Source organism: Eptatretus burgeri, chromosome 9 (genome assembly GCF_056783735.1).
Source record: "Eptatretus burgeri isolate ZD-2024b chromosome 9, Ebu_testis_v1, whole genome shotgun sequence".
NCBI lineage: Eukaryota > Metazoa > Chordata > Myxini > Myxiniformes > Myxinidae > Eptatretus > Eptatretus burgeri.
This window is the reverse complement of record NC_140969.1, coordinates 98,428,165-98,451,610: the sequence shown is the minus strand read 5'-3', so window position 1 is coordinate 98,451,610 and position 23,446 is coordinate 98,428,165. Positions and strand designations below refer to the sequence as shown.

At 44.4% G+C, this 23,446-nt stretch overlaps 1 long non-coding RNA gene across 1 annotated transcript in view; it reads right to left on the bottom strand.

Moving 5' to 3' along the window:
• Positions 1 to 23,446, bottom strand: part of LOC147020719 (uncharacterized) — a 137,209-nt gene that overhangs the window by 41,572 nt on the left and 72,191 nt on the right. The window lies entirely within an intron of this gene.

The following is a 23,446-nucleotide window of genomic DNA, read 5'->3' as shown; positions in this document are numbered from 1 at the left end:
AAGAATAGAGGTATTAAAGAAAATAACTTATCTCACCAGGGAGGAATACAAAGAATTAAGAAGTCTATTTGCAATACTTTCAACAAAACTATTAGCATCGTCAAGCTATTCATTTTAATTCAAGTTTTTCTTAAATAAATGGAGGAGAGAGTGAAGGCATTTCTAAGGATTCTTTATGTTTTAAAAATTAGGATTCAAATGTGCATGTTGGAAACTAAAAGGTTTTTGCACTCTGCAGAAATTTTTCTCATAAATAAATGAGTTATTGTCTCAAATGTAAAAAGAAAACTAATACTAAAAATATTTCATATATTAAAAGTAAAAATAACAGGGTTATACAAAAAGGTATATGTTCGGTGTGTGGTTCAAAAAAAATCAATTTATCTCCAAACACAAACTCGGAGGAGATATACAAAAGTTTTTATCAGGAAGTAAATTTACAACTACTGGAATACCAGGGAATTACATCTTCCAGGGTATTCTTTCTGTGGTCCAGGCACAAACTTGGATAAAAGATTAGATGAGGCAGACAATCCTAAATCCTGGAGTAAACCAATCAATAGAGTTGATGAAGTGTGCATGAGACACGATATTGATTATGGGAATACCACAACGTTGGAAAAAAAGCATGAAGCCGATAGAGAAATGTTATATAATTTGTCTCTGATACAAAATCCAACCTTGAGAGAAAAAGTTGATAGGTTCATCGTGAAGAAGATGATTAGTGCTAAATTGAAACTTGGACTTGGAAATTCAAAAAACTTATAGGCTCTAATGATGCCATTAAGACTGAAGAGCAATTAGCTGATGAATTACATAAACCAATATTCACAAAGTTTCAGAGAAGGAAAGTTTATTCCAAGGAAGTTGATTATATCTGGTCTGCTGATTTGATTGAACTCAATAATGATAAGGGGTACAAGTATGCTTTAACCGTTATTGATTTGAGGAGTAGATATGGGTGGGTTGTCCCTTTAAAAAACAAAACAGGTAATACTCTTATGTTAGCTTTTCAACAGATATTTAATAAAAGTAAGAGAAAACCTAAGAAATTGTGGACTGATGAGGGTAGAGAGTTTTATAACAAGACATTTATGAATTTTCTAAAAAATAACAGTATTACATTATACAGTACCTTTAATGAAGGAAGGCAGTTGTTGTTGAACGTTTTAATCGTACCTTAAAAGAGAGACTATATAAAAAATTCACACAACTCGGTTCACAACAATGGTTATCTTTTATTCAGGATATTGTGGATAAGTATAATGACACGATTCACACGTCAACGAATATGAAGCCATCAGAAACATTTACAAAATTAAAATATGAAAAAGAGATTAATGTCAGAAAACCTAAGTTCAAAGTTGGTGATATCGTAAGAATATATAGGTGGAAATCTCATTTTGAAAAGGGTTTTACTGAACGATGGACGAAAGAACTTTTTAAAATTGTTGATGTAATAGATACAGTTCCTTGGACTTATAAAATATATGATTTGGAAGGGAAGAGATTTTAGGTTCATTTTATTCACAGGAATTACAAAAGACAAAACTAAGCAGATAATACACCTTTGTGGACACTAGAGGGACAAGTCGAGGTGTATTACAGTATATAATGTGTGTCAAGGGGAGACGTTCTTAGATCTGTGAACCCCAAACACAGAATCCTCAACTGAATAGTCAAGGTTTAACTTTTGTTTGTGTGTGTGTGCAATGGGAGCAATAGGTTGGCGCTTCACTCCCTCCTACTATACACCGTTGTGGACACTCGAGGGCCAAGTCCGAGGTGTATAACAGTATATAATGTGTGTCAAGGGGGACGTTCTTAGATCTGTGAACCCCAAACACAGAATCCTCAACTGAATAGTCAAGGCTTAACTTTTGTTTGTTGATGTGTATGTGTGTGTGTCCCAACCCTCACATTCAAAATCTCAACCCCAACCCTCACATTCAAAATCTCAACCCCAACTCAATCCTCACCCAACACAATGTCTTTTTCAAAATGAGATTTCCACCTATATATATATATATATATATATTTTTACGTTTTTTTTCTTCTTCCAATTCTGTCTTTTAAGGCTTTCAGGTTTGATGACATAGAAAGGAGGAGTAAGCCTGCACTTTCTTCCCAGAACGAACAATGTATATTTTTTGTTTTTTTTTCTCTTCTTCCAATTCTGTCTTTTAAGGCTTTCAGGTTTGATGACGTAAAAAGGGGGAGTAAGCCTGCACTTTCTTCCCAGAACTTTCTTGATCTTGCTCCCATCAAGCACCATCCGACAAAGAACTACATCGATAGGTTTAGATCCTAAAGAGTGATAGCAACTCCAAAAGTCTCCAAAATATAAATAAATAAAATAATAATAATAATAAATAAATAAATAAATAAATAAAAGCCCCCAAAAAAGTTTCAAGTGTCCAACATAAACCCAACTTTCCAAGTCTTCAAGGTATAACCACATTCCCGTTGAGTTTCCAAGATATGTATCACATTGTGAGTTATCAATCCAGAACCCACATTTCAAGTATTCAAAAGTAAAACCATCTTACAAAGTCTCTTAAGGATAACTCATTTACTGATTTTTTCAAAATTTGTGAGTCTCCAAGGTAAGGCCCCATATTTAGAACCATCTTGGCAGAACCCTTTTCCTGAGTCTCCAAGGTAGTTATTTAAACCATCAAGGCAGAACTCATTTACTGATTTTTTCAAAATTTGTGAGTCTCAAGGTAGGCCCCATATTTAGAACCATCTTGGCAGAACCCTTTTCCTGAGTCTCCAAGGTAGTTATTTAAACCATCAAGGCAGAACTCATTTACTGATTTTTTCAAAATTTGTGAGTCTCAAGGTAGGCCCCATATTTAGAACCATCTTGGCAGAACCCTTTTCCTGAGTCTCAAGGTAGTTATTTAAACCATCAAGGCAGAACTCATTTCTTGATTTTTTAAAATTTGTGAGTCTCAAGGTAAAACTTGTATTCTGGCTCATCAAGGTATAACTTGTTCAGTGGGTATTGTCTTGATAACTCACAATGAGTACTATTGCTGTAAAACTCTTTTTCAGGATTTTGCTGGTCTCCAAGGTATAACTCTTTGGTTGGGTCATCAGAGGGCGAACTGCGTTCTGTGGGTCTTGGTCGCTCATAAGGTCTTCAACCAAGCCAACAATTTCGCCCAAGTTGTAGCAAAAGCAGTATTTTCATTTCGTATTTCAGACACAATTTCCTGTGAGAGAAAATAATAATGTATTAATTAAGTTATTTAATTATTAAATGAGTATGCTTCAATCAAAGTTTGAAAATAGGAAAATAAAAAATCTTACCTCAATAGATAAGAGGTTTGAATCCAGTTCATCAACTTGAAGGTTTAGTTCCATAGAAGACAGAGAGTTCCAAGGAACACCAAAGTCATCCCACTCAAGGTCTTGGTCGCTCATAAGGTCTTCAACCAAGCCAACAATTTCCCCCCAAGTTGTAGCAAAAGCAGTATTTTCATTTCGTATTTCAGACACAATTTCCTGTGAGAGAAAATAATAATGTATTAATTAAGTTATTTAATTATTAAATGAGTATGCTTCAATCAAAGTTTGAAAATAGGAAAATAAAAAATCTTACCTCAATAGATAAGAGGTTTGAATCCAGTTCATCAACTTGAAGGTTTAGTTCCATAGAAGACAGACAGTTCGAGACAAGCACACAAAACACCATTGCCAGCAAAAACAAATGTTTAAAATGGAGCCTGGGTTTGAAGCTTTTATAGAGAAAGACTGGTGGGTGTGGTTTCCTTTGGAAATTCCCTGGGCAAGCCTAGGCAAGCCTTCATTGGGAAATTTTTCAAAACCATAACATCCTGTAATTTTCTAGTGATTTCTTTGTGAGTCAGAGATGAACTGGAAATGATGTAAGAGTGGGCGGGGCTTAGCAAAAGTAGGCGGAGCTTAGGAAAAAATACCTTATGAAAAGTGGGCGGAGCTTAACAAAAGTGGGCGGGGCTTAGCAAAAGTGGGCGGGGCTTAAAGAAAAGTGGGCGGGGCTTATTGAATACCTTGTGGAAAGTGGGCGGGGCTTAACAAAAGTGGGCGGGGCTTAAAGAAAAGTGGGCGGGGCTTAACAAAAAATAACCTGTGGCTCAGGAGGTGGTCAAACAAGAGCATTAAGAGAAGTTTATCATTTCGTAATGGCACAAATGGGGTATCTTAAAAAATATAAAGATTCAAATGTTTTGTTTGTCAATATTTTAGATGGGGATTATTGTGCAAAGAAAATTAAACTATTGAAGGAATTTGAGAATGAACAAATCTTTATAGGTTCAATGAGTGAGCTGTTCAACCCCCAGGTGTTCAATTCAATGAGGTTCAACCTCCAGGTTAAAAGGGGAGACAAATAAATATACCTTGGGATAAAAAGGGGATTTATTTTTAGGGAAAAAAATTATGAATCGCTGAAAATCCCCCATTCATTTACATGGGGAAAAGTGAGCCAGAATCAGTATTCTTACCCTACTTGCAGCTATTGGCTGTGCACTGGTCGGACGAGTCTGTACAATGTCGGTTAAGTTGCGCTCAACATCACACGTAAAAAAAAACAAGCTCAAATGAGCTAAGATCCTCGTCCTCTTTATGATGACGTCATAAAAACGAATATGACGTCATTGTGATGTATCAGGTTTGCAATAAATTAATTATCTGTGCTAATGCCCGGCTTGATTCCCGCAAACAAAATTCAAACAGCTTGCCTCGTTTCGGAGATAATGGTATAGGCGATTTCCATTAGTGGCGATATTATGACGTCAACTTTTTTCTGGGAAGAATTTCCAAAAATCGGAGATGGTTACTACCTGCGCGTGAACTTTCTGCATATACATGGCAAGTTTCACGAAGATCCGATGCAAACTCTGGGTTGTGAAACAAAATATGTCAAAAAATAGGAATGAAGTCATAAAAATTGATATGACATCATAGTGATGCATCATATGTGCGGTAATTCATCTCTGCTAATGCCCTGTTCGATTCCCGCACACAGAATTCAAAAAGCTTGCCTAGTTTCGGAGATAATTTTTTAGGCGATTCCCATTAGCGGAGATATTTTGACGTCATAACTTTTTTTCTTGGTGGAATTTTCAAAATCAGAGATGGTTACTGTCTGCGCAGGGTATTTTTACATTTATATGCAAGGTTTTAGGAAGTTTTGATGAAAACTGTAGGCTGTGAAACAAAAAAGTCCACAAGAACAACAACGTGAGTAAGACTTAGAGATCCTCCACGAGGATCTCAAAAAAAAAACTTTAAAAAACCACGTTTGACATTATTTCTTGGCTGTCAGGAATGGCCACTGATCTCCATGAAAAATATGGATAGCTCATTGGACAATTGCTGTAATGTAAACTGAAGTCACTGTACAAACAGAATGGCCTACTACTTGTGGGAAACATCAAAGATGGCAACTCGGTCTTCATGCCTGTCCCATGTTGTGCATTGTACCAGAGGCTGGGAATAAGAGTTGGAACTGGGGAACATTGTGGTGCAACGTGCCATGGATGCTTGCAAGATGACTGAGCTGCAGGACATTGTGGCGGAAGAGCGGAAGCTGTCCAGGTCCCGAGCACTGTTGTATTGGTTTTGCGCGACCAAGCCTGCGGTGACCCCCTTTGTGGTCTACCACGTGTGGGATGAACGCAACCTGCATGTCTCACGCGAGATCGTCTTCAGTGCCTCATACAAGGTGACTGCCATCTTGTAATGCATCCCGAAAGCGCGGCGTTAGCTGTACGTGCTGTGTTGAAACACAATCCGGTGCTTGAGCAAGGCATCATGGCAGGGAACATGTAAGAGGACTTCGATTGCACCATCTCTGACATATTCGTCCAGTTATTGGATGATGAGTCAGATACTCTCGATATCCTGAAGGCCGCCAAGGCTAAGAAGGGATCAAAAGTGGCAAACAAGGTGGCGACAGTGGCTAAACAGTTTCCAAAGGCGTCTCAGAAGGGCTCTACCGAGTCCAGCTATCACAAAGCTGGAGCTGCCAAGTCAGCCTGCCAATGCCAGGTTCCGAAAGGAAGGTTGGTGGTGCATTCTTGTATCCGACACTTCTCACAGTCTGACCTGCATGTATCCGACACTTCTCTAAGAAGTCTTCTTCTTCTTCTTTCGGCTGCTCCCGTTCGGGGTCGCCACAGCGGATCATCCGTATGATCCGCATAGTGATTTGGCACATGTTTTACACCGGATGCCCTTCCTGACGCAACCCTGGTCACCTCTTATGACACAGGGATAAGGTACACCTATTTTAACCGGGGTATACACCGGCCCAGTATACTGGTACTCTAAGAAGTATCCAGGGTAAAAACTCTCTAAGTACTAAGTATCCTTCTCTAAGAAGAAGTATCCTTCTCTAAGTACTAACTTCTCTAAGAAGTATCCAGGGTAAAAACCTGGTTCTCGCACTGACAGGCATGTTGGGGTGGGGAGTTTTTAGGCCTCGCCCTGATCTCTGGACCTTCAAGCACTCAGATGAAGATGATGGCGAATGACCTGGGTGGCTTCTGTGGCCGTGCGGGGGTTACCGAGATGGATCGGCACATGTTGGGTGGGGGGATATGTCATTCACTTGGATGTATTTGGCATTGGAGGAGGGCACAATGGCTTGAGGTCAGAGGACAGGTGTGAAAGGAGTGCATCTCACAATGGGGGCTCTGTGAGGAATGACATCAGAGAGATATGGATCACTCAAATGTCAAAGCTTCGAAGCATGATGATGCTAAACCCACCACCGATAGAGATGGCACATATGTTTTGGTGGATGGGTTTAGCAACATCTTTGTAGGATTTGTCAGAGGGTGGAGGATTTATTGAAAAGGGTTGGTTATGTGCGTGTGGTTGCTCTGCGGCAGCCACAGGAATTAGTAGGGTTGCGGTGGCGATGGTGCAAGTGTGGAGTTGCTGTCGGCTGTGAATGGAATCATCTGTGATGGAAAGATACCGAGAGAATTGAAGGTTAAAATCTACAAGACAGTGATTACACCCATTATAATGTATGGTGCAGAAACATTACATTATAATGTATGGTGCAGTCTTCTCAGTCCATGTTCGTGCAGCATGGGCGTCGTGCTGGGTGTGATTCCTGTCCATTGGGTGGAAATTACCACTGCGTGTGCGTTTGGCAGGCTGTGATTTCTACGGAGGGGTGTGGGTGAAATGCCTGCTTGGCCTTTGCTGAGGACCCATCTCACAGCGAAGGGTGCACGTGGCTCAGATTTAGCTCAGGAATAATCAGAAAAGAAGAGTTGGAATGACGTTAGACATGAAATGAAGAAATTATGCAAGCAAACTTGCTGTGAGATCTTCGCAACGCACACCTTTGTTGTCCCGCTAGACAAAAGTGAAGGGACTATCTACACGTATATTAATGGAAAAACGGTCTTGGGACCACTGTATGTTGGATGCATGCGGTTCCGAGAACCGCAACAATATATATGGAAGCAAACAACAGGAAAAGACAAAACCACATGTTTGAGAGTAACCCGAAGAGATTCTACCGCAAATTAGGGAAACAAAAGCAGAATGTGTCAACTCCCTCTGAAAAAGAAAAGCTAGAAAAATTCTGGAAAGGAACTTTTGAAAATTGAAAGGAACATAGCAAGGAAGCAGAATGGATCCCAAACTTGGAAAAGAAGAAGCAACATCTTGAGGAAATGCCCCCAGTGGTTATTGATGAAGTAAAAATTAGAAAACAACTTCAAAAATGCCAAACTTAAAAAAGCCAAACTTGCTCTCCCAACAATGGATGGAGGTCCTCAATGCCAGACATGAAATCAGAGCCATATCCCTCGACATATCACGTGCTTTTGACACGGTCTGGCACCCTGCGCTGCTCACCAAACTCTCTTCCTATGTTATCCAAGGCCATCTCCACTCATGGCTCGCAGACTTCCTCTCCCATCGCAGCCAACGTGTGGCCCTAAATGGGGTTCTGCCATCCCCTCTTCCTTTCCAGGCTAGAGTTCCTCAAGGCAGTGTTCTGGCCACTGTTATTTTTCTGGTTTTCATCAATGATCTCTCCGACTCTCTGGAAAATCCTCCATCTCTCTGCTGATGACTCCACCCTCTGCCGTACTATCTGACATCCCTCAGACTGGCAAGCAGCAGATTCTTCGCTCACTGCAGATCTGGGTAAAATCACAAACTGGTCCAACACGTGGAACATGTCCGTCAAACTGGACAAATCTCACACTCTCACTCTGTCTCTCCGAAAGGACTGTTTGGAACCCCCCCTCTCCCCCCCCCCATCCCATCTACTTTCTCAACAATCCTCTGGAAGAAGTCCTTTCTTTCAAGATTCTAGGTCTCACTATCTACCATGATCTATCCCGGGAATGCCACATTTCCAACCTGGCCACCAAAGGCAGTCGCCAACTGGGAATCCTTCGTCATGCAAAGTTCTTCCTCGGCTCACCTGAGCTCCTGACCACATACAAAGCTTTCGTCCACAGCCTGATGGAGTACTGCTCTCCCCTCTGGGCTGGTGCTCCTGCCTCCCACCTTTCTCAGCTTCATGCAGTGGAAACGAAGGCATTTTGGATCATTGGTATCTGCCACGATGAGGCTGAGTCTTTGGGCCTCTAAATCTCTCACCGTAGGCAGGTCGGTGGTCCTTCTGTCTTCTACTATCTCTTCTCCGGTCTCGCTCCCCCCTGCTCTGCCTGCGATTTGTCCCCAACATTTCTGCAGTGCGCTCAAGGTCCGCCAACAACCCCCTTCTGGTAAAACTACCAAAATCACGAATCCCTGCTCACCTTCACTCTTTCATTCCTCTTTTCCCCCACCTTTAGAATAAACTCCCTCACTCTGTTCAATCCCATTCTTCCCTCTTGGCCTTCAAAACAGCTGTTCACCACCACCTCTTATCGTCCCCCATCCAAATCCTCTATCTCTTCTACCCCCATCAATCCACCCCAAACCCACCTCCTTCAAATTCCTTGCTTTCCTTCCTGAAAGTCCCTGTAATGTCTATCTTGTATTCCCCGTGTTCCCCACGTATCTCTCTCACTTCCACAGATCTCCTAATGTCTCTGTTCCCCACTGTTTTGTCCTTCCCACTCCCACCCCTCCTGTCTCATGCCCCCTTTGCTGTGCGTTATGTGTTCGCTCTCATATGAGCCTCGACAAGGCATATAAAAAATAAATAAATAAATATTTTTTTTTAAAGATGGAATTCCAAACTTCTGGCTAAACCAGCTTGATGCTCTCCACAATCACTATGCCAGGACATTCAACAAACTCACCCAAGAGGAAAAGGCAGTGGATGAGTGGCTTGTCGAAGGAAATACCTTTATAACAGTCCGGTAGAAACGAGTCATGTCGAACCATATTATTTACTCAATAATATTCACTTGTGGATCTGTTTTGTCGGTGAATACTTTTCTTTTTGTCCCCCGTCTGTCTGACATGGTCCGAGACGGGGGACATTTGAATGAGCTCCAACTGACCAATCGATCATCTGTCCAGGTACTTTTGTGTGTTGAAGGCTCGTCGTGGAGCTTGCCTGGTGTCGGCTTAGTGGTTAGGGTGGCTGACTTGGGATCCTAGGGTCCTGAGTTTGAGCCCCATTTTCCACTGAATTAATACCAGGTGGGGTTGACTCAGCCTGTCATCCTTCTGAGGTCGGCAAAATGAGTGCCAGTGTACTGGTAATAGGGACAATGCATCAGCGGCATAGCCGCGCCCATCACAAATGATGCAACCAGCAGCCATAAGGCTGCACTCAAAAGAGAGAAAGTGGAGCTGCCACAAACACATGGACATACAGACAAATACATGAGACACAATCCAGGACTGGAAGATGAGACAAACAGCCACCGAGCTCGGGGGAAGTGCTGTTACTTCCTTGGGCACTGTGGAAACCAGTGACATCAGAACAATGATGCTGCCTTTCTCACCGCAATCAGTGGGCCATTTCTGAAGAAGCAATTTCCTCCTCCACATGGATGCCAACCTATGGTTGTTTGTCCATGTTCTTCTGATTGTCAATGCTAAACGTCAAGCAAGGAAGCAACACATACCATTCTTAAAGTCTTTGGTACGACTCGGTCAGTGTTTGAACCTCAGACTTCCCAGACTGGGAGCGGATGCTCGAACCATGACACCACCATGACTTGGAGAAATAAGGGACGTGGGGAAGAATGATGGCTAGGGGAGCAGGATCCAGGGAGTCCAAGGCTTTTGCTGTTTGATTCCATCACATATGCTCCTCTCATGTGACAAGATCATAATGACATAATATATCCTGAAGTGATAAGTAGTAGGAAATGCTATTTTGTTTGCATCAACATGTGCCATGACCCCGTTGGGAAACGTTGAAGAAATTCACCACCTGGCCAAAAATTCACCACCTGGTCAAAAATTCACCAAAAAACTTCATGTTTTCTTTACATGAAGAAAACGTTGGGAAAACCCTCCAATTCCATCACCGAAAGTGGAACGTGACGCAACGACCTGAAGCTTCTACCCCACTGTCCGTTTATACCCTCCGTCACCTTGCGCTCCCATGACCCTCAATCTTGTAAAGACAAAACAGAAATAGGCATTCCCATTTCCTTCATTCAAGAATGAACCATAATTGGTGGTGACAGCATTGGTTGTCCAACAACATGGAAATGTTGGGAGTGGGCTCAAAGGGTTGACTATTAAATATCACATCATTGGCAACATTTTTAACCAACTCGTTGCCTGGAGTACTGGAATGTTCCAACATTGAGCTTTCAATACCACCAACAGAGAATCTCTTTGAAAATCAAAACAAACCATCACAGTTTGCTCCGAATGAATAGAAAAGTTGTTTCAGTTTCACTGCGGCCTTGGATGGACATCGGTGATCCTTCAAAGACTGCACAGGCTGAACTGGAGGTCCTTTCGTGGCATCCTGTTATTGAGGTACAGCGTGTTATTCCCTCCGCGGAGTGGCCATCCGAAATCGGTGCGGGCATTGTTCGCCGTCTTGGCAACAGGAAGTGCCCTGGAAGACCTGGAACCATGGGAGTGTACAATACGTGTACAATCATGATCAGATGCCAAATTAATCTTCATCACAGTATCATTATACTAATCAACTTGGACTGTGATCAAAATAAAATTCATATTTTATATTTTTCGTTTGCAGAGAAGGTTGAAAAAAAATCTGCTTTTCACATTGTTTTTGGTTCTGTTGTATTGGCTACTTATTTATGCTTTTTACTCTAACTGAATAACATTTCATGGAGTGTTTCAATACAATACGTAAAAACTCAGTTACCATGCCTTAACTTATATGAGGTGTTTCTGAAATAATTTTAAAATACTTTGCAGAGTGGAAATTGGCAGAGGAATGGAGGAAGGGTGAGAAAGCTTGGGCGCAGGAGGAGGTGGATCTGTGCACGTTTCTAAAGTTTGCGATTTTAATGTCAAGCTATTTTGACGTTTGCCATGAAAACAAAGTTAACTTTTCCTGTCCTGCAGAATTAGTATTACAGTATTTATAACATCCCATAAATATGAATACAATGCTTTAGGAATAGCCATTACAAAGGGATGATAACTGTTCTGAGAAACAGATTGATGAAATAACGATATTGTTGCAGAACTAGGGTAGGGGGTGAAAGAAACACGAGGGGGGTGGAGAAAGCTACCTCGGGTTCCCACCAGACTCTCCGGAATCGCAGGCCGTCGCACACGGATAACTCGCTAATCGACCATGAACGCCAATAACTCAACCACGTGACTTAAGGTCCTCCGTCTAATGAATACCGGTTACCCAATGGTCACGTGATCTAATAACCGGGGGACATGCCCTCGGTACGCCTTGCTCAAACCAGATCACCTTATCGGATCAGATTCAGCCGAGCATAACTGCCCGAGGACGTACCGGCGAGGAAAACAGATCATTGGGGGATAATGTCCCGACTAGGCGAGGATACGGACCATGATGGACCAATGAAAGAAAAGAGGAAAACGAGTTGGGAACATCCATATACAAAGCATTTATTTAAAATAAGGTGAGGAAAGGTATGTGGCACAGTGAATGAGGCTTATTATTATGTACAGCAGGGATAGCAAGGAATTTGTGGGGTGCAACAAAAGGCAAGCAATTTACAAAAGCAGACACAGAGCAGACTTATCCCGTTATATCTTCTGCAATCTAAACTTATGCTGTGACAGGCACCATCACATACATACACACACAAACCCGAGGAAGATTAGACAGCCAGAAGGAAAGAGAGTCAATGAGGACTAACGGCCTCGCAATACCTGGCGCAATCGGCCTACCGCGCAACCCAGTATGCTTTTGGGGACATTTCGCTTGAGCGATCTCACCTTAAGAGTCGGTGCATTATCTTCTGCTAAATCACTTTGCCGGGGCTCATGGAAATGTGTGTTCCACACTGGTCCCAAAAGAACATCTGTCGCACACCAACCCCGAGTGCAGATGCAGCAACAGGCAGACAACGAGGGGCGGTGAAGAGAGGATGGAGCAGAGAGGTGGAGAAGTTGGTGAGGCAGGCAGGCGGACGAAGTGGGCGAGGCAGGCAGTCGAGGAAGTGCAGAGAGAGAGGGTGGACGGCTCCGTGATCCACCTTTTATAAGCCCAGGGCGAAGGGTGGGGTGACGACCGGAAGCGACGTGCAGTCACCCGAAATCGTGCTCCACTCTTGGATCCCGGTCCCACCCTGCCATGCTCCTGGGGCCAGAAGCGGTCTCATTCGTACATCTGGCACGACTCGGCCCGAGCTCCCAGGCCGTGTTCTGGTGACTGGTTGAGGGTCGCGTCGTTCCCGCATGCCCACTCAGGGCATCCTTGGCGAGACGCGGTTGGCGCTGTTAACGCGCTTGGCCCGTTCCTGCACCACGTGGTCCGAGTAGCCTGGTCCACGCAGCACGCCCCTGTTTGGTGGTGAATTGTATCGATGCGGAGGCACGTGGAGGTGCGGGGTGATTTTTCCCATGTGCGGGAGATGTTGGTGGTCAGGCTTTGACGAGCAAAGGTTGAGCAAGGTGAGACGCCGTTGTAAATTGGCGTGCAGATTTAAATGAAAGGACGTGAGGAGTGGTTATGGTGAGCGTTGTAACGTTGTGGTGAGCATAATTAGGGTCTGAGGTTAGGCGTAGTTGAATTTTGGCGTGGTTTAAATGGAAAGTGGAGCACGTATGTAAATGAGCTTCTGCTGTGTCTCTTCACATTCTTGGCATCGTTATTGTCCTGCATGTGTGCTTGCGTGGTTTGTGTACGAGATAAAATATAGGGATGGATGGGGGATTGAAGACATCTTTCCCATTTACTCACTGAACATATGGAAAGGACTAACTAAACAAATACTAATGAAACTAGAAGGGCACTTAGCAGAGCGCATTCCTCAGCCACATAATGCCTGATCCACGAGAACATATCGGGCCCAATACATTTTTGAAACATCATGCTGTGTAGTACTGTATCATATTTGGTCCTATCTCTCAATGGTGAAGAATCACTTAAAAAATTAAATAATTCTCGTTTCCGGATCTGGACTCGGATCTTCACAAATATCTAACCAGTTCGTCCTTGTCACACACCCAACCTGTCCACAAAATTTCATCCAGATCCGTCCACAACTTTTTTGAGATATCATGCACACAGAGAGACAGACAGACAGACAAACAAACAGAGAGGCGTGAAAACAAAACCTCCTTCACCTTCGGTGGCGGAGGTAATAACTGTCTTAAAATCGCTATAATGTTGGGTGCCATTGCCTCGGAGGAGTGCTGGTTTTACAAAACCACAACAATATGATAGAGAAAAATGAAAACAATAATGTTTGATTTTCTATTGACGCATAATTATTTTTATTCATATTTATTTAAATAGAGATTTTTTAAACTGTTTGCCACAAAGAAAGAAACAAATGAATCGAAGGTGGCTTTATTTTTGGAGCATTGAGACGTGTTCATATCATGGTTAAAGAGGACCAGCAAATTGATCTGAGACAACTCATTTGGTGTGAAATTATGGCCGAGCCATTGCTCAATTGGCTTGTATCATGTAGATGGCCAATTGATGGAATATCTTGAGCAATTGTGAATTAATATTACATCTGCAGACATATTTAAGCATATTATGTAGGAGACATGATTTACGTTGGATTTTTTTGAGGATCTCTCAGTTCACACAATCATAATTGTAACACACATGTTGCGCATTCATTTTGCTATGTCTGGTGTTGGTATAATGGTTCGGGTGGTGGGCTTGGAATCCTAGGATCCTGAGTTCAATTCCCACTTGGCTGTTGAATTAATACTAGGTGGGGTAGACTCTGCCTGTCATCCTTCTGAAGTCGGCAAAATGAGTACCAGCCTGCTGGTGTACTGTGTTGGAGTGGTGACCCGTCCAGGATTGTGCCAAATAGCCCAGGAGACTGCTTCGCCAGCACCAATTCTCTGCACAGAGTATGGTCTGGATGAATGGGTGGGTGGACCCCTCCCCACCTCGCTTTTTGTGGCCTTTCGTCTTTAGTTTCCATGGCAACCCCTGGCATGAATTTGCCAGGTTTCATGCCGACACACCAGCCTGTCATCATTTACCCACCAAGCCCCTCAACCCCCGAGATGACTCAAAGTCTGGTTGGCTGGAAGTCAGCATTTTACTCTTTCTAGTCCCACCAATCTACATCATTGATGTGAAGCAACAGGTGAGTAGTTTCATTCTGAATTCCCCTTACCCATGCAGAAGAACCCCAATGGAGAAGAAACGAGATTAAAGTTTCTCCAGCCTCAAATTCAGGCTGAAAAGGCCCAAGATGGTGTCAAGAACGTGCTCTTCGTTTTATCCTTCGTCCAAGAAAAGGAGGATGTCACAATGCACACAGTTCATTACCCCGTAAATGATCTGAACTCCCATCTCCTGAAAAGGTTAAAGTTGCCAATTAAGTGATCAAGGACTTGTTGAGTTCCTGTCCCATACCACCCCCTTACAGCCTGTTCCCTTAAACAAGTGAGTTTCTCACCTGTAAAGGGGAAAAGGTTCCTGCCAACCTTGATACCTCATCAGATACCTTACACTGATGGTAACAGCAGTTTCATCCTCATCAACATGTGCAACTGTTCGAGTTACTGCCCTTTCCTTGCTCTTCTGTAGATCTTGATTCTCAAAGGGTTGCCTTCCTTTATTGTTTACGGTGGCTATTGTCACCGGTGCCAACACTGATCCTCTTAACTACACATCAGTAGGCCTTCGAATTATTAGAAAGTTAATGGAATTGTGCTAATCAGCAGTAACAGCTGAATTCCAGTCTTATCTCGTCCCCAACTAAATTTAAATCATAAATGAAGAAATTGCCTGGGCCTGTATTTGGTGAGATCTCACACATTGAACACAGCATGATACATTATCTCACCAGTCTTTCAAACCTTTGGTGAGTCGTGCAGACATGCCAGAGGAACCATTTTAGGATAGCACCAAGTTGCCGGTTGAGACAGGAAATGAATCATGTTCCCCAAAGCACTTTGGATGAGATGGAAAATGAATCCATACTCTGGTGGATACCGGATGAGGGAAAACATTCCACACTGGGTGCTGGCGGCGCCATCTTGCGGCAGCACTTTTCTCTCCAGTCAGCAGGCCATTTTTGGGGATGCATGTTCACCCCTTACCTCTCCCCTCCTTTTCCCCCCATCCCATGTGCTGCCAACAGACAGGGTTTATAAATGTGAAATCCTCGAAATACTGAGCATTAAGTGCGGAAGCAGCAAGTGCTATAGTCTTTGGAACGACTTGACTGGAGTCAGAATTGAACCACCGACCACCCGGTCTTGGGGCACACTATAACCACAATGTCACTGAGTCTGGACGGATGAGCGCAGAAGTGGCATAATCACCTTTGAGCTGTCCAATCTGACTGATTCCTGACCCAACTATAAACTATCATTCTGGTGTTTCACAGGCAGGGTATTGCATCAACGAGCAGACTGTTGTGAAAGTACAACCCGTACATGTGTTAATGACAGGTTGATGACGTGTTGGTTGGTGTATGTTTCATAAAGTAGTTCCATCATGAGTGCCACCTGAACTGAAGAAGGTTCTCGATCATTCTCGACATTCGGCTTCTCTTACATGGTGGCAGTGGTGATACTCAGCGGACGTTAAGTCTGGTCCATTGTAGCAAAGTCTATGGTGAACCGTTTTTAAGATAATTATACACCATGGCGAAGTTTAATCCACCAGGAAACTTTGACTTAAAGCCTACTGGGTGGCCCTGCTGGAAGCAGCGGTTCGATAGATACTCGAAAGCTATGAAGTTGACTAGAGAAATGGGGGATCCAGGCAAAAAATAGCATTCCTTTCCTGGAGTAATTCTCTGCAGACGACTGTTGTATATGAGAGTACAACACTCATATACTATACTTCGAACTGCAGCATTTTTGCCTGGGTTTGTCCAAGAGAGTCAAGCTGTTGGTGTCCAAGAGCCATCCAAAACAAGAGACAAGAGACTGTTGATGATGATGTTGATGTTGTTAGTCCAAGAGAGTCATCCAGGTGAAAACGACAATTTGGAGACTGTTTTGCGAAAATGTGATGCCCATTTCATTCTCAAACATCATGTGATTCATGAAAGGGCTGTTTTCTAGTCATTGACACAGCAAGCCAATGAGTGTGTCAAAGATTTGTGAGGCACCTGCACACACGGGTGCTGAGCACTTTGGTTTCCATGGCAAAAATGAGGAAATCCGGCGTTAACGCGTGTTGGGACTTGTCGACAAGAAACTCACTCTCCACTTACAACTGAACAGATATTCATCTGGAAATGACAATTCAGATGGCACGAGAAAGATAACTCATTAAAGATCAGATGGGTTTCAAACAGGACAACGCAACTGCTGTGGAAGTGGTGAGCAGCCTCATTGAAAAGGCCCCTGAATCCATCTCGTCCCATACTCACGCTTTCTGCCATCATAAATTAGTCTCTGCAGCATATGGACTCCCCCCCCCCCCACTCAGGTTAAGAAGTTACATCGAAATAAAAAACTTTACAACCGGGTTTGATGACATTGGTGCCCCAATCCTCATCTATCTATAAATTACTAAAAGTCTCATCTTGTATGTATATGTATATATATATATATATATATATATATATATGTATGTATGTATGTATGTTCCCGAAATACAGCCAAAATGGTAAACGATAGTGCAAAAATTTTAGGGCCACCTTACTGACCATTCTCCCGCGGTGTGCAGTATCAAGTTTCGTTCAAATCGAGCAACGAAAAAAATATTTTAAAATATATTCCCGATTCAGTCAAGTACTCTTCGGGAGAATTTGATCATTGCATACAACCTCAGCGGTATAGTTCGCTGGAGCTATCTTTTTTCTTATTCATTTTTTTTTGAAATGTTATTTTTTTATCAACCGCTGTCACAACGGGAACCCACTGGGTTCACCGGTCGTCTAGTAAATACTACAAAGGCCTTGTCGTCTCCTCTTACCTTTAATTCTTTCTCAGATTTCTCTTTCATCTTGAAAAGTTGCAAACATCTCTGTGCCTCACCAGACTCGGTGGTGCAATGGTTAGATTATCCACTCCGAGTCTGGGAGGTCAGTGGTTGAAACCCCGGCCGAGTCATACCAAAGAATTAAAAAAGCCAACAAGTGTGCTAAAAAATTATTGTTTGCCTGACGTTCAGCATTTAAAAGGAAAGAGCACAGACAATCCCCATCGGTTGGCATGAATGGAGAGGAGGAAATGCCCTGATCAGTGCGGAGAGAAAAGTGGCACCATTGTTGTGATGTCGCTGGAACCCAGAGTATTGCGGGGAGTGACGGCACTTCCCTCAAGCTCAGGTCAGGTCAGCTATGGGAGCATGTGCCAGAACAGCGCGCCGCTGCATTCACTTTCCACTGGTACTCCAGGGGCCTCCGTCTGGCCATCCCCCAGGCAGATGCCAGGCCCATCCCCATCTCCTTGAGATGCCGGTCAACCTGCTGCAACCACGAGACACATGGTCGGCCCATTGGCCTCCTCCACTCACGAGACTCCCTCGCTGAGATAATCTGGTGAGCAGGATCAGCATCAGGAAAACGAGCCACATGTCCATACAGCCGCAGCTGACGCTCATGGATCATGCAGGTAACAAATCTCATCCGAGTCTCTCTCAGCAACCGCTCGTTGGACACAAAATCCGACCAGCGATAGACAAGGATTCTCCGAAGAGACCTGGGACCAAAGGAATTAAGTCTCCATCTCAGATCCTTGGTCAGAGTCCAAGTCTCGCATCCATAGAGCAAGACTGGAAGCACCAAGGACCTGAAGACTCAGACTTTCGTCCTCCCACACAGGTACCGGCAGCGCCACACCCCATGATCCAGTGAATACATGACTCCCCAGGTCCAACCCAGACATCTGTTGACCTCTGACTCACAGCCAGCAGAGACATGAATATCACTGCCAAGGTAAGTGAATCTTTCCACGACCTCAACATCCTCACCACAAACAGACACAGACAGGACAGCAGCATCCAATATGTCATTGAAAGCCTGGATCTTAGTTTTGACCCAATAAACCCGTAATCCCAGCGGCTCCGACTCCTCATTCAGCACCTCGAGGGCCCCCAAAAGGATATCTAAAGTCTCTGCAAAGATGACTGCATCATCTGCGAAATCAAGTTCTGAGATCTTGACATTCCCAAACGATGCACCGCAGCCTGATCTCTCCGACATCCTCCCTAGAATCCAGTCCATAAAGTGCTGAAAAGCATAGGGGTCAGTACACACACCTGACGAACTGCAGTCACAACTGGAAATAAGTCAGAGATGGCACCACCACAACTCACAGCACTCTCAGTACCAGAGTAGAGTTCAGACATCAGATCGATCAGTTTTGGTGGCTCCCCACGAAGGCCAAAAATCCTCTTGAGGGCATCCCGATTCACTGAATCGAACGCTTTATAGAGCTCAACATGGGCTGCAAGCAGCCCCTGCCGAAACTCTCGTCTGCGTTCGGTGAGGACACGAAGAGCAAGGATACGGTCAATCGTTGACCGATTTGGTGTAAAGCCTGACTGCTCTGGACGCTGGTGCTCAAGCAGATGGTGGCGAACCCGATCAAAAATTATCCGAGCAAAGACCTTGCCCGGCGCTGAGAGCAGCGTCACCCCTCGGTAGTTGCAGTTGCGGTCGATCACCCTTCCCTTTCCAGAGAGGGACAACAAAGGCCCCTCTTCCAATCAGTTGGGATGATGCCTGTGTTCCAGGGAGAGCACAAAACTACATGCAACGACACGAGTGCAGCATTTCCACCAGCCTTGAGAAGTTCAGCATGGATGCCACAGATCCCTGGAGCTTTACCCCGTTTCAACCGGTTCACCACAGCCCGTGTTTCCACAAGCGAAGGTGGACCACAGTTGATTGGAGGGTCAGCAACAGGGATTGTAACACCCTTGACGTCCAACTCGACAGCTGGTGGATCAGCCTGGTACAACCGCTCAAAGTAACCGGCCCAGCGGGCCTTCACTTCAGACTCCTCTGTCAAGAGCCTACCACTCTCTGCTCGAACTGCAGTGCTCCGAGGGATGGGCTTGGATGAATGCAATGCGCGAATTCCCCTGTAAGCGGGATGAGAATCACCTGTCCACAGGTGATGCTCTACCCCCTCACAGATTCCTCGCACATAGGCCTCCTTGTCCACCCTTAGTGCACGTACAGTTTTATGCCTCAGCTCCCTGAACAGCTCAGTTCTGCCATTCAGCCTGGCCCTGCGACTCTGGTCAATGGTATCCAGTGTCCCTTGAGAGACAAAATTCTTCTTTGCCCTGCAGTGAGTTCCAAGACATCCACCAGCAAGATCAAGGATGGTGGTCTTGAAGGCGCTCCACAACTCTTCAGGACCCCCCAAAGCACCCAGACCCCCCAAATGTTCACTCAGCCTGTTCGCAAACTCCTCAGCTATCCTCTCATTCTTGAGCTTGCCAACATCCAGCCTAGGCTGGGATGGTACCATTCTCCCGGATTTAAGGTGCAGCTTTTGAGTTGCTACAACAAGCCGGTGGTCAGTATTGAGGAACTGAGCACTCCGGTAGACCCAGCAGTTCTGGATCATCCTCCAGCGACCATCAACGAGGACATGGTCAATCTCCTTTGCCACACCGCCAGCGTTGGAATACCAAGTCCAGCGATGAGCTTGTGGGCGCTGAAACCATGAACCAGCCACCCTAAGTTCATGACTTCTTGCAAAGTCAAGGAACTTAGTGCTATTCTGGTTCATAGTTCCTGACCCATGGGGACCAACACACACCTCATAACCATCCCTATCAGTTCCAGTCGATGCATTGAAATCCCCAAAGACGAGAAGTGTATCTCGTCTGGGGCACTGATCAACCAGAGACTCGAGCGTGGCGTAGAATGCATCCTTCACGGTAAGATCACTCGCCTCAGTCGGAGCATAAACAGAGACCAGGGAAATGACACCTAAGGAGTGATGAATCCTTAGTCTCATAATATGCTCGTTGACCGGTGTTACCTCAATTATCATTGGGGTCAGCTTATTGGTCAGAACAGCTGCAGCAACTCCTTGAGTATGGTAACCATCAGAGTGACCAGACAAATAGTAGGTGTAACCACCCACCATTATCTTGCCGCAATCCGGTCTCCGAACCTCAGAGAGTGCTGCAATCCCGATGTCCAAACGCTTGAGCTCAGATGATAACAGAGACAGGTGGTCATCCTCTCTTAGGGATAGGACATTCCAGGCACCCACCCGAAGGGACCGCCTCAGGTTAACCCAAGGAGACCGCAGTCTGGTTGACGACACCTCAGTGTCAGGTGGACCACTCCGACACACTCTACCGCAATCTGACCCGGGAATGTTACCCCGTGGTTTCCCTCCTATCATCAAAGATTGGGGGTCCCGAAGGCTTTGCCCCAATCCCGTCATCCGGTGAGCTGCCCTGCGAAGGGAAGCTGCACAGGAGGTACTCCCACGGAGTGGGTTTTCAGATTTTTTTTTGCTTTTTTGTGTTTTGCGAAATTAAGGGTTTTCCGGTGGCCGGAGTGCAAATCCTGCTGCCAACCTCCTTGGAAAAGGTGACCAAACTGGAGGACAATGTCCGCAGACACAGTTGGGCACTAGATATGGATGGCTGTTGGCTCACAAGGAGCTCCTCCACCATTTGACAGGTTTTGTTTTTAATCCTGTTTGGTGTCCATATCCATACACCCTCCTCGCCAGGAAACCCGGTGGGGAGACAGTTTAGTCGCCGACAACCCGACCATGGAACAGGTGAGTATAGGTTTACGTGGTACCTGTAAGCAAGTCACAGATTTGATCTGGCCTGACCTGACAATCTGATTTGGTTCAGTTCCGTCGTGCGATATCAGCTTTAAGCCCTTTTAAAGCAATGTTTCTAAAGCCCCTCCAGGTGGCACATTTGCAGTATGCTAATCCAGTTTTACAAAAAGTGAAGTTGCTTGCTTGTTCATGGAGTTGTGGTTGTTAAATTTTTTTTAAGTAACCTCTCCCTTTTATTCATCTCTTCCTATGAACTTGTTTTTATGGTTTCTCAACTACTGAGAACCCTAAAATTATCTCACTGCAAAAGTGCAAGAGCTTTCCACCAATATTGTTGGTTTTGACCTTCATTCATTTCAATGACGAAACGATTTACTTACTCCTCTTGCAGTTATAAAGCTCCTCAACAAGCCTTCATGAATTATATGGAAGACAAGGATGAAAATGGAGAGGGGAGGACAGAGAGTTGGGGGTGAGGGTGCATGGGGTTGGAAGAGGGAGATTGAGATGTTGGGAGGGGGTGGGACGTTGGGGGGTGGGGGGGGGTCAGAGTTGGGATCGAGGGGTTTGACGTTTGAAGATTTTAAGAAAGCGGGAGGGGAACACAGAGTTAGGGTGTGGTGGTGGGCGGGGGGCAACCTGAAGTCACATTTTACATTATGCAGAATTTCCATGAGCCCAATATGGGTCTTTTGGGATAGTCCCAATGGGTATTTTGGGCACTTGTGGTCTTTCAGGTCCTTGGGGTTCTGCACGTATTTTTGGTCTTTTCGGTACTTGGGGTCTTTTGCGGTTTTGGTTCTTCGGGTCTTTAGGGTATTTTTGTGTCTTGTGGATCTTCAGGGTCTATTGGGCCTTTGGGGTCGTTTGGGTCCTCAGGGTCATTTGGGTCCTCGGGGTTGTTTTGGGTCAAGTATTTCAGGTTACAAATGTGGGTGACGTCAGGTCAGCCGTGTGTCCCATGACTTGTGCCTCCGATCCCAAAAAAACATTTGTCGTGCCCCATAGCAAGATGTTATGACATACATGTGTCGAATACGGAAGGAATGCATCCAATCATTTTTGAGTCCGGACGATGGGACGGACGTACAGACAGATGGACAGGACCCTAAGGAGCCGGGCTGTCACCCCATCATGAAACGAATACTGGTAAAAATCGAGACCCCCTACATTCCGACATTGTAAAGAAAAAAAAGGACGTGGAGAAGTGATTGGGGGTGATCACAATGATGGGGGGAGCATTGGGTGTGAAATCGAGTAATGTGTGGAATACGATGGGACGGACGCACAGACGGACGTGTGGAATAGGGGAGCATTACCTGTAATACGCGTCGGGTCAAAATGGTTCATTGTGAGCATGGTTTTGGCGCCATGACCAACACCGATACCCATGGACCATATCACCCACAGGGCAAATGTGATCCCTTCGAGACTTGGCGATGAAGTCAAAATCATTTTGTGACTCTTCCCTAAATGCGAGGATAGTCTGGGTGGACTATCCTCGCAAATGTTCGTTTGTTTGTTTTCCATACTTTAAACTTTTCCCAGATATCACATGCTAATTACATTTGATAAATAACAACAAATACCGCAATAAACAGAACAGATAAAACAAGTTAAAACACGAAAACATCAGCAGCAGAGAGTAAAATACCTAAAAGCAAAATTTTTGGTGTCGTCATAAATATCCGACAATGGAATGTTTGAACCAATTAGAAATCGAACCAACAACTCCACGTGAGTTTGTACCAGTTAACAAGCAACAGACTCCAGAGTAACTAACTAGAACGGCACTCGGTAGAGCGCATACCCCCGCCAGGATGAACAGTTTACGTTATTTATCCTACTGATAGGCCGGATTTGGATTCGGACCTGAAGAAAACCTGATTGGCTTGTTGTTGACATCAACCAAACTCATCCACCGAGTTTTGTCTGAATCCGTCTTCAAGTTTTTGAGATATTTTGCTGTATATGGTGAAGAATCACTTTAAATTTTTCAAAATTCCAGTATCAGGATTTGGATCTTCATCAAAATCGAATCGATTCGTCCTTGTCATGCAACCAACCTGTTCACCAAATTTCATCCGAATCTGTCCATAACTTTTTGAGATATGCTGCTCACAGGCAGACAGACAGACAGACAGACAGACAGACATACAGACAAACG